This window comes from Leptonychotes weddellii, chromosome 4 (assembly GCF_054177405.1).
Source record: "Leptonychotes weddellii isolate Sample4059 chromosome 4, ASM5417740v2, whole genome shotgun sequence".
In the NCBI taxonomy this organism is placed as follows: Eukaryota; Metazoa; Chordata; class Mammalia; order Carnivora; family Phocidae; genus Leptonychotes; species Leptonychotes weddellii.
Window position 1 is genome coordinate 12,209,226 of NC_138372.1, and position 15,228 is coordinate 12,224,453.

The following is a 15,228-nucleotide window of genomic DNA, read 5'->3' on the forward strand; positions in this document are numbered from 1 at the left end:
CGAGTGTCCCCCAAGATATAGGCCCTGTCATCCTATTTCACAGATGAGGAAAGGGGGTTTAAGGGTTTAAGGGGCTCTCCCACGTGAGAGCTGGGGGGCCCCCCAGGTCTGCCCAAGCCCAGAGCTTGTGCACCTAATAGTATCTCTGAGCTCCCAAGGGACACGTCTCCACCTTTGACACAAAAGCTATTAGGACTGCAAAGGTCAAGTGAGCATGGGGTCGAGGGGGACCTGTGCAGAGCTGAGACAGCGGGGACCTCCGTGAGACCGAGCCCCAACCAGGAACACTTGGCACTCAAAAATTGAGATGGTTCCTGTGCCCCAGGCCCCATGGAGCTGCTCATCCACTTCGACCCCAGGCCCCTCACTATTCAAACCCTCTGAAAGGAGCACCTGCCTTGGGGTCCAGCAGACCTGAGTCCAAATCCAGGTCAGTGTCCGCTTGTGACATGGACGGTCCAGTACCGAACTTTTTTCCTAGTAAAAACAACATCAGAATGGTTTCCTGTTAAAATGGATTAGAAGGTCACTTCGATGTCCACACGCAGGCATTCTGAATCTCATTCATTCATTCATCCGTCCTTCATTTGTTCATTTATGCAACAGACATTTATTGAGCATCTAGTACATTCCAGGCGCTGTTGTAGGTACTGGAATTCAGCTTCAGTAATGAGCCAGACAAAATTCCTCGCCCTCCTGGACCGGACCGTGCAGGAAGGGAGGCAGACCTGAACAAGGAGACCGCTGGTGCCCGTGGATGTCAGAGGGTGGTTGAGCGAAGCAGAAGCAAGCACAGCCTGGGGCAAGGCGGGTATTTTAAACAGGGTGCTCAGCAAGGCCCCTCCGAGAAGGTGAGGCCTGAGTGCGTGGACTTGAGGCCTTCATGCACCTGATCCCACACTGCCTGACTCGGCATCTGCCCGGGGCCAAGCACAGTTCCGGGTGCTGAGGATGCAGTGCAGAACGAGGAAAGTCTTCGCCTCGTGGAGCTTAGGTGCCATCGAGGGAGATGTCTAGCTCACGGTACGGATGCAGAAGCCCAGGCTGACCCCGGCGCCGGATGCTCCAGGATGCCAGTAACAAAGGATCACTCTGGGGGGCTGAAAGTCACAGAAATATATTCCCTCATAGTTCTGGAGGCCAGAAGTCTGAAATCGAGGTGTCGGCAGGGCCACGCTCCCTCTGAAAGCTCTAGGGAAGGATCCTTCCTTGCCTCTTCCAGCTCCTGGTGGTGGCCGGTGGTCCTTGGCCTTCCTTGGCTTGTAGATACATCCCTCCAGCCTCTGCCTCTGTCCTCACGGGGCGGCCTCCCTCTGTGGGTCTGGGTCTCTGTGTCCACATCTCCCTCTTCTGAGGACACCAGGCATTGGACGAAAGCACACCCTCATCCAGTACGACCTCATCTGAACTTGGTCACATGTACGAAGACCCTTTTTCCAAATAAGATCACATTCACAGGTGCTGGGGGTTAGGACTTCAACACGTCTTTCTCTGAGACACATTTTGAACCCACAACCGTCGCTGAGCCAAGAAATAGCATCAGAGGAGGATTGACATCTGACTCCCAAGCACATGCGGTACCCTTCACTGAGCATTTACTAATATGCCATGCACTGGGCTAAGGTCTTCATAAACTAACTTATCCCATAATGTCAGAAGCTCTGTGAGATGGGGACTGCCATTTCTTTGCCAGATGAGGAAACTGATAGGTACGTCTCTTGCCTAAGACACCCAGCCAGCCAGTGGTAGAGCAAAGGCAAAGACATCCTACCCACGTACCCATTCTGCTCTTCTAGAAGTCATAACGTACTAACAAGCACTAATAAAATGTTCTATTTTGGGATCCCTATGTTTCTTCTGAAGGCTTTCAAGTGACGGTGGCCAACTAAAGGTAGAATTTTGGAACCCAAGGCCATAATGGCACCAAACCACACCAAATGCTTTCAAAACCTGGGGCCAGGTGACACAGGGTCCCCCTGTAGAGAACAGTTGTTAATGAACTTTGCATAGCACACTTTTTATTTTTTTTCAGTATGTTTTACTGAATTTTTATTAAGTGCATCTGGTGCTTTTTTTCTTTTTTTTAAAACTGTTTTATTGAGCTATAATTCATATAACGTATAATTCACTCATTTAAAGCATACAGTTTAATGGTTTTTAGCCTACTCACAGAGTTGTGCAAACACTTTTAGTTGTGCAACCAATTTTAGAAGATTTTTTTAAATCTATACCCATTAACAATAACTCCCCATCCCATACCCCTTGCCCCAGGCTAAAGTAATCACCAATATAATTTCCTTTTTTTTTTTTTTTTATTAGAGAGAGAGGGCACATGAGTGGTGGGGAGGGGCAGAGGGAGAAAGAGAGAGAGAGAGAGAGAGAGAATCCCAAGCAGGCTCCCCACTGAGTGCAGCAGAGCCCAATGCAGGGCTCCATCCCACAACCCTGAGATCATGACCTGAGCCCAAATCAGAGTCGAACGCCCAGGCAACACTTACCAATCTACTTTCTAGCTCTATGGATTGGCCCAGACATTTCATATAAATGGGATCATACAATACGTGGTCTTTGTCACTCCTGCACACCTCAATCCCTCATTCTTTTTTATGGCTGAGTGATATTCCATTGTATGATACATGACATTTCTTTTATACAGTCACCAGTTGAAGGACATCTCCACTTTTCGGCTGTTATGAATAATACTCCTGTGAATGTTCACAGACAGGTTTTTGTGTGACCGTATGGTTTCAGTTCTCTTGGGTGCATACCCGGGAGTGGAATTGCTGGACCAAATCGTAACTCTTGAGTTTAACCTTTTGACTTGCAAGCAGCTGTGCCATTTTACTTATGCTCCAGCGCCGTGGGGGTCCCCATCTCTCCAGATCCTCACCAGCTCCCACTACCTGCCTTGTTGATTACAGCCGTCCTGGTGGACGTGAAGTGGTTCTCATTGAGGTTTTGATTTGTGTTTCTCTAACGACTAATGATGTTGATCATCTTTTCATGTGCTTTGTAGCCATTTGGATACCTTCTCTGCAGAAATACCTTCAGATCGTGGGCGCATTTCAACTAGGTTATTTGTCTTTTCATCATTAAGCTGTGCGCTTTCTCTATTTCAGATACAAGGGTCTTATCAGATGTAACATTTGCATATCTTTTCCCCTTTTGTGAATTATCTTTTCCCTTTCTTACTGATGTCCTTTGAAGGATGAAAGGGTTTCCTCTGGATGAAGTTCACTCCATCTATTTATTCTCGGTTGCTTGTGCTTTTAGTGTCCTAGCTGAGAAGGCTTTGCCTAACCCAAGGTCACAATTTACTCCTGTTTTTCTTCTAAGAGTTTTAATAGTTTAAAACTCTTACATTTAGCTTTATGATTTCTTTCTTTCTTTCTTTCTTTCTTTCTTTCTTTCTTTCTTTCTTTCTTTCTTTCTCTGTCTTTCTTTCTTTCTTTCTTTCTTTCTTTCTGACACTGGCCGGAAGAGAACTTTTTATTACTTTTATGTACAGAAAATTCAACAGCGTCCACTCAGCCCAGTTTGGTGGCCAGTTCTTTCGCCTTTGCCTTTTCCAACTTGGCAAAGAGAGCCACCAACTTTGGACCCGGGCATTGCCTCCCCAGGGACGGCGGATCTCATCCTATCTGTCATTGTAATCAGTCCTGATGGCTTCCACCAGCTTAGCCAGTGCTCCTTTGCCTTTTCAGTTAACCTATGTGAAGGCGACAATGGTGCAGATCTTCCTGTGGACCAGAACCCCCAGCCCGGCCTTCCCCTTGATGATACCGTAGGGAACCCCCATCTTACGACACTGGGCGGGCAGGAAGACAACCAGCTCGGTGGAATCACAGCTTGTGCAATCACTATCAGCTGAGCCTTCCTGTTGTCCACGAAGGTGGTGACAGTATTAACCCCAGCTCGAAGGACAGGTGGCTTCTTAGTGGGGACCTCCCCTTTGCCGGCAGCTTTCTCCTCAGCCCGGGGCCAACAATCTCTGCTTCTTGTCTGGCTCTGTCTCTGGTTTGCATTTGTGGGCCAGCAGCTGAGTAGCTATTTGGCGGTCCAAGGCCTGGGGGAACTGGTTAATTGTAGGAGGCACTTCGAGACATTTATAGAGAATAGCCCTTTGCCGCTGCAGCCCGATGTAGTGTGGTCATTTGACAAGGTGGGTGAGGTCCCTTGGGGGCTGGATGTCCTGTCTGATGCCAGAATTCTTGGGCCTTTTCTCAAGCAGGGGATGGACCACCTTCTTGGCCTCCTGCTTCTTCACAACGGCAGGGGCCAGAACCACCTTCTTCCCCTTCGCCTTCTTTCAGCATCTTGGACGACTGGAGGAGACAGAAGACTATGATCCACTTCAGGTTAATTTCTGTACGTGCTGTGGAGGAGGCCTCTGCCTCCATCAATTACAGGTGGATGTCCAGTTGTCTCTGTGCCATTTTTGAACAGAATCTTCTTTCCCCCACTGAATTGTGTTGACATCCTTGCCGAGAACCAATTGACTGTTAAGTGTGAGGGTTTATTTCTGGACTCTATTCTGTTCCATTGACCTATACGTCTTTCCTCACGTATGTATTCCAGATGCTTTTTAAAGCCATCTGGGCATCTCCAGCCTGGCTCTGTCACTCCCCTGCCATGTGACGGGGCAGCGAGTCCCCGGGAAGTCCTCCTGGGGCCCATCCCTCAAGCTTTCCCATGAAGAGAAGCTCACCCCGGGCTGGTCAGTGCTCCCAGGGAAAAGGAGACTACAGCGTGTGACAGAGCTGAGCTCACTTCCATGAGGCCAGGCCAGAACCTAGGATTTCTAGAGATCCGGAGCTCTGCGCTCTAAGACCAGATTCCTGAACCCTATCCTCTGGACACCCAGCCTGGTGCTCCTCTCTAGAAAAAGGAGCACGTTCCCAGGACCAATAATTGGAGTGTCAAGGACCTCTCGTGACCTGGGAAGGAGAAATGTCTATGGCTCCAAGGGGATGGGGGATGCGAGGCCTGAGGGCAGAGCCTGCACTCCTCAAAGACCTGGAGTTGCTGCCATAGGCCTGAGCAACAAGAAGAAACACAACTCTGCCTCTAAAGGACACTGGCAAGAAAGCAGGTGGCAATTTGCCGAACCTCTTTTGAGAAGCCTGCCTGCGCGCAGGACAGCCGTGGGGAGATGTGCGCCTCATAGGCAGATCCAGCACATGCCCCGGGTATGTGGCAGTCCAGGGGACAGCTTAGGTCCGTAGAGGGAGGCCGCTGATCTCAGAGTCCCTGGGGCACCCCAAGCAGGGTAGCTGGGAGGCGAGACTCAGAGCTGCCACGAAGCCCTCTCCATAGCCCATGATGCCTGCTGGGTGGGAAATGATCGGCTCATTCCTTATCTTGGAGCCTGAGTGGAGGAGCCACCTGCTGACCTTACACTAATTACAGGAACTGGCCCCAGGCGACTGCAGTGGCCACAGGCTCTGGGGAGCGGGGAGCGAGGCTGCTATCAGGAAGAGGAGGAAGGGGAGGAGATAGGGGGCGGGTTGGGATCCAAGCCAGAGCCACAGAGGAGTTTGGGGTGCTGAGAGGGAGAGGGTGCAAACCCAAACCTCCACCTCCCACCCCAGACACCCCCAGGGTCCTGAGGACTAGGCCTGGGCACTCTTGTCTCCCAAGCAAATGTCCGGCAGGCCCACCTCCAAGCCCCCTCCCTTCCCCATCCCCCTTCCCACCGGCTCTGGTGAGTGACAGTGAGTGCTCAGGATCCTCCAAACCAGAGCCAGGAGAGGGCTGGGTGGTCCCCAGTGAAGAATTATTCCTCTATTCAAGTAGGTTGACTAGAAACAGCATTTACTTCCTTAGAGAGCTGGGGAATGGTTAAGGGGATGGGCCTTGGATTCAGCCGTAGATTTTAAGCCCAGTTCTGGAACTCCCAATAATAAAAGCAGCAAATGTTTATTGAGCATTTACTACATGCCAGGCACAGTTCTGCTCCGCACCTGCTCACTCATTGTCCTAACAGCCCTCTAAGGAGGGCCCACGATTCCCTTCCCCATTGTCCAAGCGTGGAAGCAGAGAGCCTAACAAATGTGCCCAAGGGCCCAAGCCTAGCAAGGGGGGAACTGGATTTGAACTCAGGCAGGCTGGCTCCAAGCCCTCAGCAGAGCCACTGCCCTACACTGGTAGGTGGCTTGTTTCATCTCCTGAGCCTCAGTTTCCCTGTCTGCCAAATGGGGGTTACAGTAGCAACCCCCCCGCCCCCACCGCGTTGGGACAGGAAATGCCAAGTCCTGTGTCTGGAGCTTACTGTGAGTGCTTACTTTCACCTTGTCCTGACCTCCACCCTGGAAGTGTCAGCGGGGCGGGGGACTGGGGTCAGAGCCGCAGGAAGTGACCCCAGCCGGGGGGAGCTCTCCAAGCCTGGCAGTGAGGACCGTGGCGTCCCACGCCGCCCCTGGCCGAGGACACCAGGAAAGAGCAACGTCACCCCCTCCACAGTCTCGCTGTGACTTTTCCTCCCCAGCGTCAGTTACGTCATCTGGAAACGGGGGCATGAAGGTCCCTGGCCCACGGGGCTGTTGAGGATGGTGTATTGAGACGGCTGGCGGCCTTCTGAGGGCAGGGCAGGCAGCGGAGGGGGAGAAACGGCTCCAGCCAGCCCAGGGCTTGGGCCGTAGAGGCTGGACATGGGAGGCATTTCCAGACAGAAGCCACAGGACGTGGGGATCATTCGGAAAGATGGGAACAGATGGGGAGGACGTGGCGGGACCCAGACCTGGACAGAGACGGTCCCTGAGAAGACATCGGTGAGACCTGTGGTCTCGCTCAGCAGACGGTAACTGCAGGAGATGGGCTTTGGGGTAGAGAGGCCTCCTCCCTTCTCGGAGCTTCTGAGGGGACAGCGTGATGGGCAGCAGGGGCCTGAGAAAGCTGGCAGGGCTCGGAGGCTGGAGGACTGGGGCTGGGGTGGCCAGGCCCGTCCAGGATGGACATCAGAGCATGTTCAGAGACAGCACACTTAAGTGCCTGGAGAGCCTCCACCTGGCCAGGGACCCAGAGAAAGGATGCTCACTCTGCCCGCCCACAGGCCTGCCGCTAGCTCAGGTCACCGGCTAAGAGCCAGTTCAGACAGGGGCCAGACAGATGGGTTTGGGGCTCGGAGGAGCACTTTGGAGCTAACTGGGTCATCGACCAAGGACAGTCACTTCCCAGCTTCAGCCCCAAAGGCCCGAGCCTGCTGACCACCTCCTGGACAAGCTTCTAGAATCCTCTATCCCTCCCTGTCTGAACACAGCCCTGCAAAGGAGGCATGCCCTTGACGGCCGGCCGCCCACTGTGCACTCAGCAACAGGCCCAGCACATTCCATTACCCAGTCCCACCTCTAGTCTCCCCACCGCAGGCTAGCCCCATGCTGCCTCAGTGACAGTGGGCACTATGCACTGCTCAGAGGGTGGAGAACCTTCCAAACATTCCACAGCAGTGAGTGGGCTGGGATCTGAGCTCAGGTCTGCTGGAAGGAAGAGCCCCCAGTTTTCCCTCTACATGAGGCTGCCAGGAAGAAGGGGGCACATCGCTCCTCTCTGAGTGGGGGGCAATATGGTGACCACACGGGCCTAGGCCAGAGGCCAGCACTCCTCTCAACGGGACAGCATGGAATATTTGGGCTGCCCCGTCAGCTCAGCCATCTGGGAAGTCAGCAAGATCAGTATCCCCATTTTACAGAAGAGAAAGCTGAGTCTGCTCATGAAGGGAAGCCTAGAGTATGAACCCAAACGTTCTCTGATGTCTTCCTCTGTGGGGAGCTGAGGCCCTCAGCCAGGGTGGAGACAAGGCCTCCCTCCGAAGGGCACGTCGGGTGTGATTTGGAAAGCTACGTGACCTCTCTGACCGGTAAGGGAGGCTGGAAGGGGCAGGCAGCTTCGTCGAGCAGCGTGTACTGGTGTGTGCATCTTGTCCATAGGGCCACTGAGCTAGTGTCATCAGGATTTCTGTGCGGGAAGCAGACCATCCGCCCATTCACTGCTCACGCTTCAACCAACATTGTAAGTCCCCGCTGTGCGGGTGCTTGCTTTGGGGGAACGACGGAGAGATTCCTCTTCATGTGGGACAGCCGGGGTATATGCTAGAGTAAAGGTGAATTTTGCAGCTACGGGGTGCCAAACCTGGCTCCAATATATTAAATATATTAATTCATTTAATCCTCACTACTCTAGGAGGTAGGTACCTGTATCATTCCCATTTTGATGATGAGAAACCTGGCCCAGAGAGGTTAAGTAGCTTGCCCAAGGTCACCCAGCAAGCGAGTTGCAGAGCTTGTATTCAAACCCAGACCGCCTGGCTAATGAGCCTCCGTATTGCCTCTCACAGAATGGCCCGCTGTGCCCTCTTGAGGCTGCCACCTTCCCCCGCCCCCCCCCCGCCCCTGAGGCCGTCACCTGCTCCCGTGACCTGCGGTGTCCCACAGACCAGGGGGCTCCATTCTTGTCCCACGGTTGCCTCTCTGCACCTACTACCTGCCCCTCTCGGCTCCAGCCTCCCGGGCCTCACCGGAGCCGGCCTACAGGTGCATCATTAAACCTTGACAAGGGTTAGGTCAGTGCAATGCGTTATCCCCTCCATCACCGGGACCTGGATTTAGTGTCTCTGGCAGAAGGCAAACTTCCTCTCCCTGGGACAGGCCCCTTAATTACAAGTGATACGTGGCTGTTGAAACCGCAGTGCCTCAGGCCCAGTGGTTTAAGGAGCAGGCATGAGTCTGAGGGTACAGGTGTTAATAGAGCTATATCCAGGCTGGGAAGGAGGGCAGGGCAGCAGTGAGCCGGCCCCTGGAGCAGGGTCTGGCACCCGCAGCCTCTTCTGGGGAGATCGAAGGGATCCCACCACCTCCTGTACGGAAGGGGAAACTGAGACCAACTCCACACACCAGGTTGGGTTGGCCTGGGAGTCAGCCGTTCTGTCTCTGCTGCCAGTTGGCAGGGCACCCCTGGACTCAGTTTCCCCATCTGTCGCTGAGCAGGCAGGATTACCTCACTCACTCCCCGGGAGCGATAATCTTAAAAACAAATAATCCTAATAATCACGATCATCTTCACGGCAAAAGCTAGCACTGACCGAGGGCTTATTACGTGCCAGGCATTGTCCTAGGTGCCTTATGAGCCTTCTCCTGTTTGATGCCCACGTGTGCTGCTGAGGGAGTGCTTGCAGTTCTCCCCATTTTATAGACGAGGAGCCTGAGGCTCAGAGAGATGAAGCCACTGTCCCGCGATCCTGTGGCTACTGAGTGACACATGGAGATTCTCGGCCCCTGTCTCTGCATCCGGAGCCTGACCCCTAGGCTCTGGGGACAAAGGAAGGATATGAGACCCGGTGTCTGCTCCGCAGGAGTCCCTGAAGGATGAGAGAGCCAGAGAAGAGCACAGGTTTCCAAAATCCAGCAGGAGGAAAATAAGTTGGGGGGCGCGGGGGGAGGACTAGGGTGCAAGCTGAGGGATGCGGGAGTTCCCAGGGGGAGGGTCTCCTCCAGGAGGAGGCATCAGGAGAGCTTCATAGAAGAGGTGGTACATGGCTAAGCCTCATAGGCTGGGAGCAGACACAACCCAGGCCCATCAGAGGAGAGCCCCCGACTCCTGAGGATCCCCGTGAAGGGGGGAGGGGCTGGCCCTTCTCTGCTGACCAGTCCCACTGCCTCACAGCTGGTCACCTTGAACCCTCCTCTGTAGCTTCCCTCCAGACCTGCCTCACTCAGAGCCACGGATGTGAGCAGTGACAGGGTCCAGCCCTGTCACTGCATTGCAGAGGAAACCGATGCTTTGAGAGAAAGCCCACAGCACGTGAGACGCAGGGCCAGGCGGTACAGGGTCGTGAGCCTGGGCTGGGCACTTAAGCCAGACACGGTTCAAGAGCTAGCCTTGGTCCTTGCCGGCCGAACAGCGGTGGATCACTGTCTTTGAACAGCTCAGTTTCTGCCTCCATAAAATGGGGATAATTACCCCTCCTTCCTGGGTTCTGTGGGGGCTTTAATGCATTAAAGCATTTAGCATGGACCGTGCCCCAGAGTGACCACCATGAGCACAGATGACGGGCAAGTGCCCTCCCCACCCTCACCCCCACCCACTATGTGCCTGGGGACCCAGTGGGCCCTCAACTCCGGGTGCAGATCCGCCCCCCCAGTCACCCCTGCAAACATCAACTCAGCGCACACTGGCTGAGAACTGCAGCAGGACGAACCCGCGTCCCTGGCACGAGGAGCATCCAGGCCAGTGGCCAGAGTGAGAAGTGCCGGCAAAGGTCAGCCGCTGTTCCAGGCCAGGGATGGAGGTTGCTGTTTACAAATAGGATGGCCAGTGGGAATATGGGCTCGCCCGCACCAGGCGTCCTGCAAGGCACTTCACAAACGTGAGCTCAGCTCATCCTCACCACGGCCCTGTGACTCATCGGTACTGTGACTAGATACTAACGCCTGTGACTAAGTATGCTTGCAATCCCCATTTTACAGATGAGAGAACCGAGGTGGGGATGAACTTGGTGAGGGATGAGGTTAGACGGGTCAGAGATGGGGCCCCAGCAAGGCCAGCGGGAGAGGCCACGTGTGCCAGATCTCTGCGACCACCTCCCCCAAATCAAGCCCCTCCACCCTGGCCAAGAGTTGGTCCTGTTGGGAATGAAGCTTGACTCTGCCTCTCCCAGTTCTTTAAAAAGACACCATCTCATAGATGCGTGACGAAACAAGTGCAATTAAATGTTCATCCTAGAACCCAGGTGGTGGGTTCAGGAATGGTCCTTGGACAGTTATTTGAACTTCTTCCTAGGTTTGAAAACTTTCATCATAAAATGTCAGAGAGAAAACATGCACAGTCCCCATCCCACCAAATGCCCCTTCTCCACAGCTCCTCCCCTCCCTTCCCGCCTTGTCTCCCCTCCGGAATTTGCTTTATGAGAAGCAAGTGGCAAGAATGATTTCCCTGCCCTCTGACTCAGGAAATCAATCCTGAGATGCTAAGAGAGCAGGGAGACTCGGCAGCAGAGGCCCCCGAGAAATCTCCTGCTGGAAAAGAGGGCTCTGCGCTGGCGGGGGGGGTGTGAATGGGCGGGGTGAGGGAGCTGGGGTTCTGCCTGGAGCTTGGCTGGGGTGGCACCTGCCATGTTCTTCAGTCCCCACAAGCGCCCCGCATAGACCGGTGACACTGGTGTCATCCTCGCTCTGTGGATGAGACCAGGAAGCTAGCAGCAGCCTAAGGGTTGCACTGACTGTGGACAGGAGGGTGGTACGTCAGGGCCAGGTGCCCCAAGCCCTGGGTGGGCAAGGTCAAGGGTGAGCCCTGTTCTGAGCCCCAGAACACAAAGGCCCCAGTGCTTGGGGTTCAGTTTAGTTCTGCTGGAATGGACAGAGGTTTTGCTGAGGGAAAAAGGGAGGTCTCCACGCTCCAGCAGCTCCACTGCTCTCCGGTGGGTGTGGGGTGGGGGGAGAAAAGTATAAAGCAGGCTGAACTTGAACTTGAGCCGGAAGAACCTGAGCTGAGTGCCGCTGCCCCTGGCCAGATCTTGAATGTGCTTCCCCACTTACTAGGGCCTCCCTCCCCAGGCTTCCGCAGGCTTCTGCAGGCATCTTTCATAAAGCTGCAAATATGGCACCTGGTGAAATCGCCCATGTGTGTAATATATACCTCTGGGATACATTGAAAACATCCTCCAAATAGCCAGCCTTGCTGCTATTTAAAACGGATTCATGTCACACCCCATAGATTTCATCTCTGCAGAAATGGCACCTATCATGGGCCTGAACACATTGGCTCTATTACCACATAAACGACAATGGCGTGGAGGGGCTGAGCGGCTGCAGAGAGGCGGCTGGGCAGACTGGGGAGGGCCCACATGGGACTGGCGGCCTAGGAGGCCAATCAGAAAACTGGGGGCACTGAGAAGCAGCCAATCAAGGCATGAACCCAAAGTTGATCTGCTTGTGAAGGCGGGGGGGCCTTTGGGGATTTGAGGTCCTTTGACTCATTGCACAGAGCTGGAGTCCCCAGAGAGTTCTACCCTTGGCCTGTGTGCTGGGCCAGGAGCAGCCGATTGAGGCTCGCTAATTCCCCTGGGTCTTGTTCTCCCAGCCAGTAATTATTTCCACCGTTCACTGAGCACCTACTGTGGACCAAGTCCTTGGTGCCCAGAGCACCACCACCGAGTGGATCTTATTACCCCTAACTTCGGGGTGAACAGACGGAGGCTCACAAGTCAAAAAGAGTGGTTCTCACACTGAGCTTGCATTAGAATCTCCCGGAAGGCTTCAGATGGCTGGACCCTCCCCCTGCACATCCCCCCTCTCTCCCCCGGGTTCTGATTCAGCAGGTCTAGAAGCGGGCTTGGGAAGTTCAATAAGCTCCAGGTAAGGCCGATGCTGCTGGCCCAGGGAACACACTTGGAGAGCCACCACGTTAAAGGTATAGTCTACTATTTTGCACCAGAATACAAATCCAGATCCAACACTAAAACCAGTGGCCTGGCCTCCCCACCACCACCCCTTTGAGTGTGTGTGTGTGTGTGTGTGTGCGGGATTTTATTTCTCTATCAGCAGTAACCAGAGTTGGAGCGCGCTCTGCCCAGCCTCACCGATTCTCCGCTTCACATGCTGCGCTCCGCTCCCCCCCGCTCCCCGAGAGCAGTCAGCCAGAGCCCCCAGCTGGGGTTGTTAACTTCGTCTTCTACCACTGCCAAAGGGCAATACCAGCCAGGGGAGGGGCGAGGCAGGTGAATGGGTGTGTTGGCAGCGAGCTCCCGCCGAGGGGAAACGGGTGGGTGGATTATGCCTGCAGCCGCCGGAGGTTCTCCCGTGACCCCTGTCCACTCAGAAGGGCCCCCCCATCCCCGGGCAGGGAGGGTCCCAGGCAGTGGCCGCCCACACTGGTGATGACCTAGACCCAGATCCCTCACCATTGCCTCAGCCCCTGGGCAGCCCTGTCAAGTTGGAGGGGGCGGTGGGCCCTGCTCGGCGGCTGCCACATAGCGGGCCCGTTGCAGCCCATATGAGCCCAGATGCTGCATTTATCTCTCTTGTCACTGATGGTGGCTCCATTTGGGGGCTTTTTGTCAGGTTGTTTTTCCCTTGGCTGTTGTTACTACTCAGTTCAATATTTAATTTTCCCATAAACCAAAGAGTTGTGCTTTCTCCCCTCTCTTTTTCTTGCTGGAGTCCCCCTCCCACGGGTGGGGTCTGCCTCCTTCTCCTAGGGCTTCTGCTAGGAGGGAGGGTCTTGGGAGGGGCCAGAGATTTCAGCCCTTTCCAAATGGGGCAGGGATGGGAGGGCACACCCCATAGATTGGGGCCCTCTCCCCACTCTTTCACTCATTCATGTGACAAATATTTTTTGAGCAAATCCTGTGTGTCCGGTGCTTGGGATGTGACCATAGACAGGAAGCTCCCCTGCCTCCCTGGTGCTCACATTCTAGCGGGGGTGTCAGAGAAAAAGACCAGATGCAAACAGATATATGAAATAATTGAACATTAAGATGTGCTTTGTGAAGAAATGGCAGAGTGCTATGACAGAGAATAAATGGACCCAGCTTAGATGGGGAGGTGACATTTGAGCTGATACTTGACAGATGAGCAAGACCCACCATGCAAAAAACTAAGCGGAAGTCAGCAGCAAATGCAGAGGCCCTGGGGTTTGAAGGAGCTTAGGGTGTTCATGGACCACCCCCCCCCCAATTCTCAGTGTGTTTGGAGCATGGTGATGGGGTGATGGCCTTGGTCAAGGCAAGGCAGGGTCCATAGCATTGTAAGGTCTCATGGGATTCCTTCCACAAACGGGCTTTGTGCCTGACGAAGGAAGGAAGGAAACAGGATTTGAACTTGAACTCCTGTGTGGCAGGCCTGCGCTAGCTCTGAGGTTAGGTGGAAGAAAAACAAAGCTCCAGACTTCAGGGAGCACAGTCTCGTGGAGAAACATACGTGGACCCAGGACAGAATGACAAGCACCGGTGTGAATGACAAGAGCAGAATGCTCCAGCCATCCAGAGGATAAGCCCTAACCCAGTCTGGTGAAGTTCTGGAAGACTGCCTGGAGGAGGCAGCACCTGAGGCCAGCCCTAAAGGAAGAGGCGGAGTTAACCAGCAGAAGGACTGATTTGTGCAGGGCACAGGGGAGGCGAGCGACGTGCGGAAGGAACCTTGGGCAGCTCAGTGTGGCTGGAGCAGGGTGGCTGCCTGGAGGAGGTGCTCCTTTGAGCGGCACCTTATGGAAGTGGGAGATACCGGTAGAGAGGATGGAAAGAAACTGAAATGGGGGACTCCCCCAAAAAGGGGAAGAAATTAAAATAGAGAATGTGGAGGGGCATTTATACTCATGCACAGACACTTCTATGTTGAGGGTGGCTTTCTTTTTTCTTTTTTCTTTTTTTTTGGAAATGCGGTGTAATGATGGTTGCTGATTGAAAGGAAGGCAGTCAATAGAGCAGGCATGCTGAGAGGAAAGAATGGATTTTTGCAAATAATATAATTTTGAACTTGTCTTTTTCTTCCCCCACCCCTCCCCAAATCTAATTGATTACCACCCCATGATAAATGACACCCAGAGCAGGAGTGTGCTCCTCACCATCACACCGTGGGACCCAGGGAATAGGAGAGGCGATCCCCTCCTCTAGACACGGGCCACTCCTGGAAGGGAAAGGAGCCCCCTCAGCCCAGGGAGGGGTGTGGGCAGTGGAAGGGGTCATATGCATAATCCTTTCTGTTTGTACAGCACTTTGTTGTCCTTATGGACACTTTGTGTCCATTTTCTCTTTTGCTTCTCCTCTCAATCCTGGAAGCGGAAACGTTAGCAGGGTATGTTTTATTGAACCCATTTTACAGATGGGAGGACTGGCGCCTGGTGGGTCAGTGGACTTGCCCATGGTCCCATGGGATGTTGGTACAGAGCCTGCGCTGGACCCTTGGTGTGACTCTGAGCCGGGGGCCGGGGAGGACCTCACGGGTGGGGAGAGACTTTAACTCCAGTAGATACAGTTCAACACAGGCCTGCTGGGGTTTGTGGAAGGACAGGTTTGTGTTCCCAAATTTCAAAGGCCACAGGATGATTTACAGAGCCAAGAGCCATCACATTATCTTCAAAGTGAGTTACGATGACCAAAACAAAGTTCTGCTTTCAAGATAAAAGACAGGCAATATTTCAGAGTTAATTTCATAAAACTGATCACCCGACCATTACCTCCCTGTGTCGATGTTAACTGTCAAGAATAAAACAACCGCAGGCCCTCCCTCCCGGGCTGGC

The 15,228-nt window shown here is 53.8% G+C and overlaps 1 protein-coding gene and 1 pseudogene across 1 annotated transcript in view; one reads left to right on the forward strand and one right to left on the reverse strand.

The window, feature by feature from the left end:
- The window catches only part of IGSF21 (immunoglobin superfamily member 21), a 228,595-nt gene that overhangs the window by 195,536 nt on the left and 17,831 nt on the right, over positions 1 to 15,228 (forward strand). The gene's annotated exons all lie outside the window — the stretch shown is intronic.
- On the reverse strand, positions 3,475 to 5,975 carry LOC115940638 (large ribosomal subunit protein eL8 pseudogene; annotated as a pseudogene).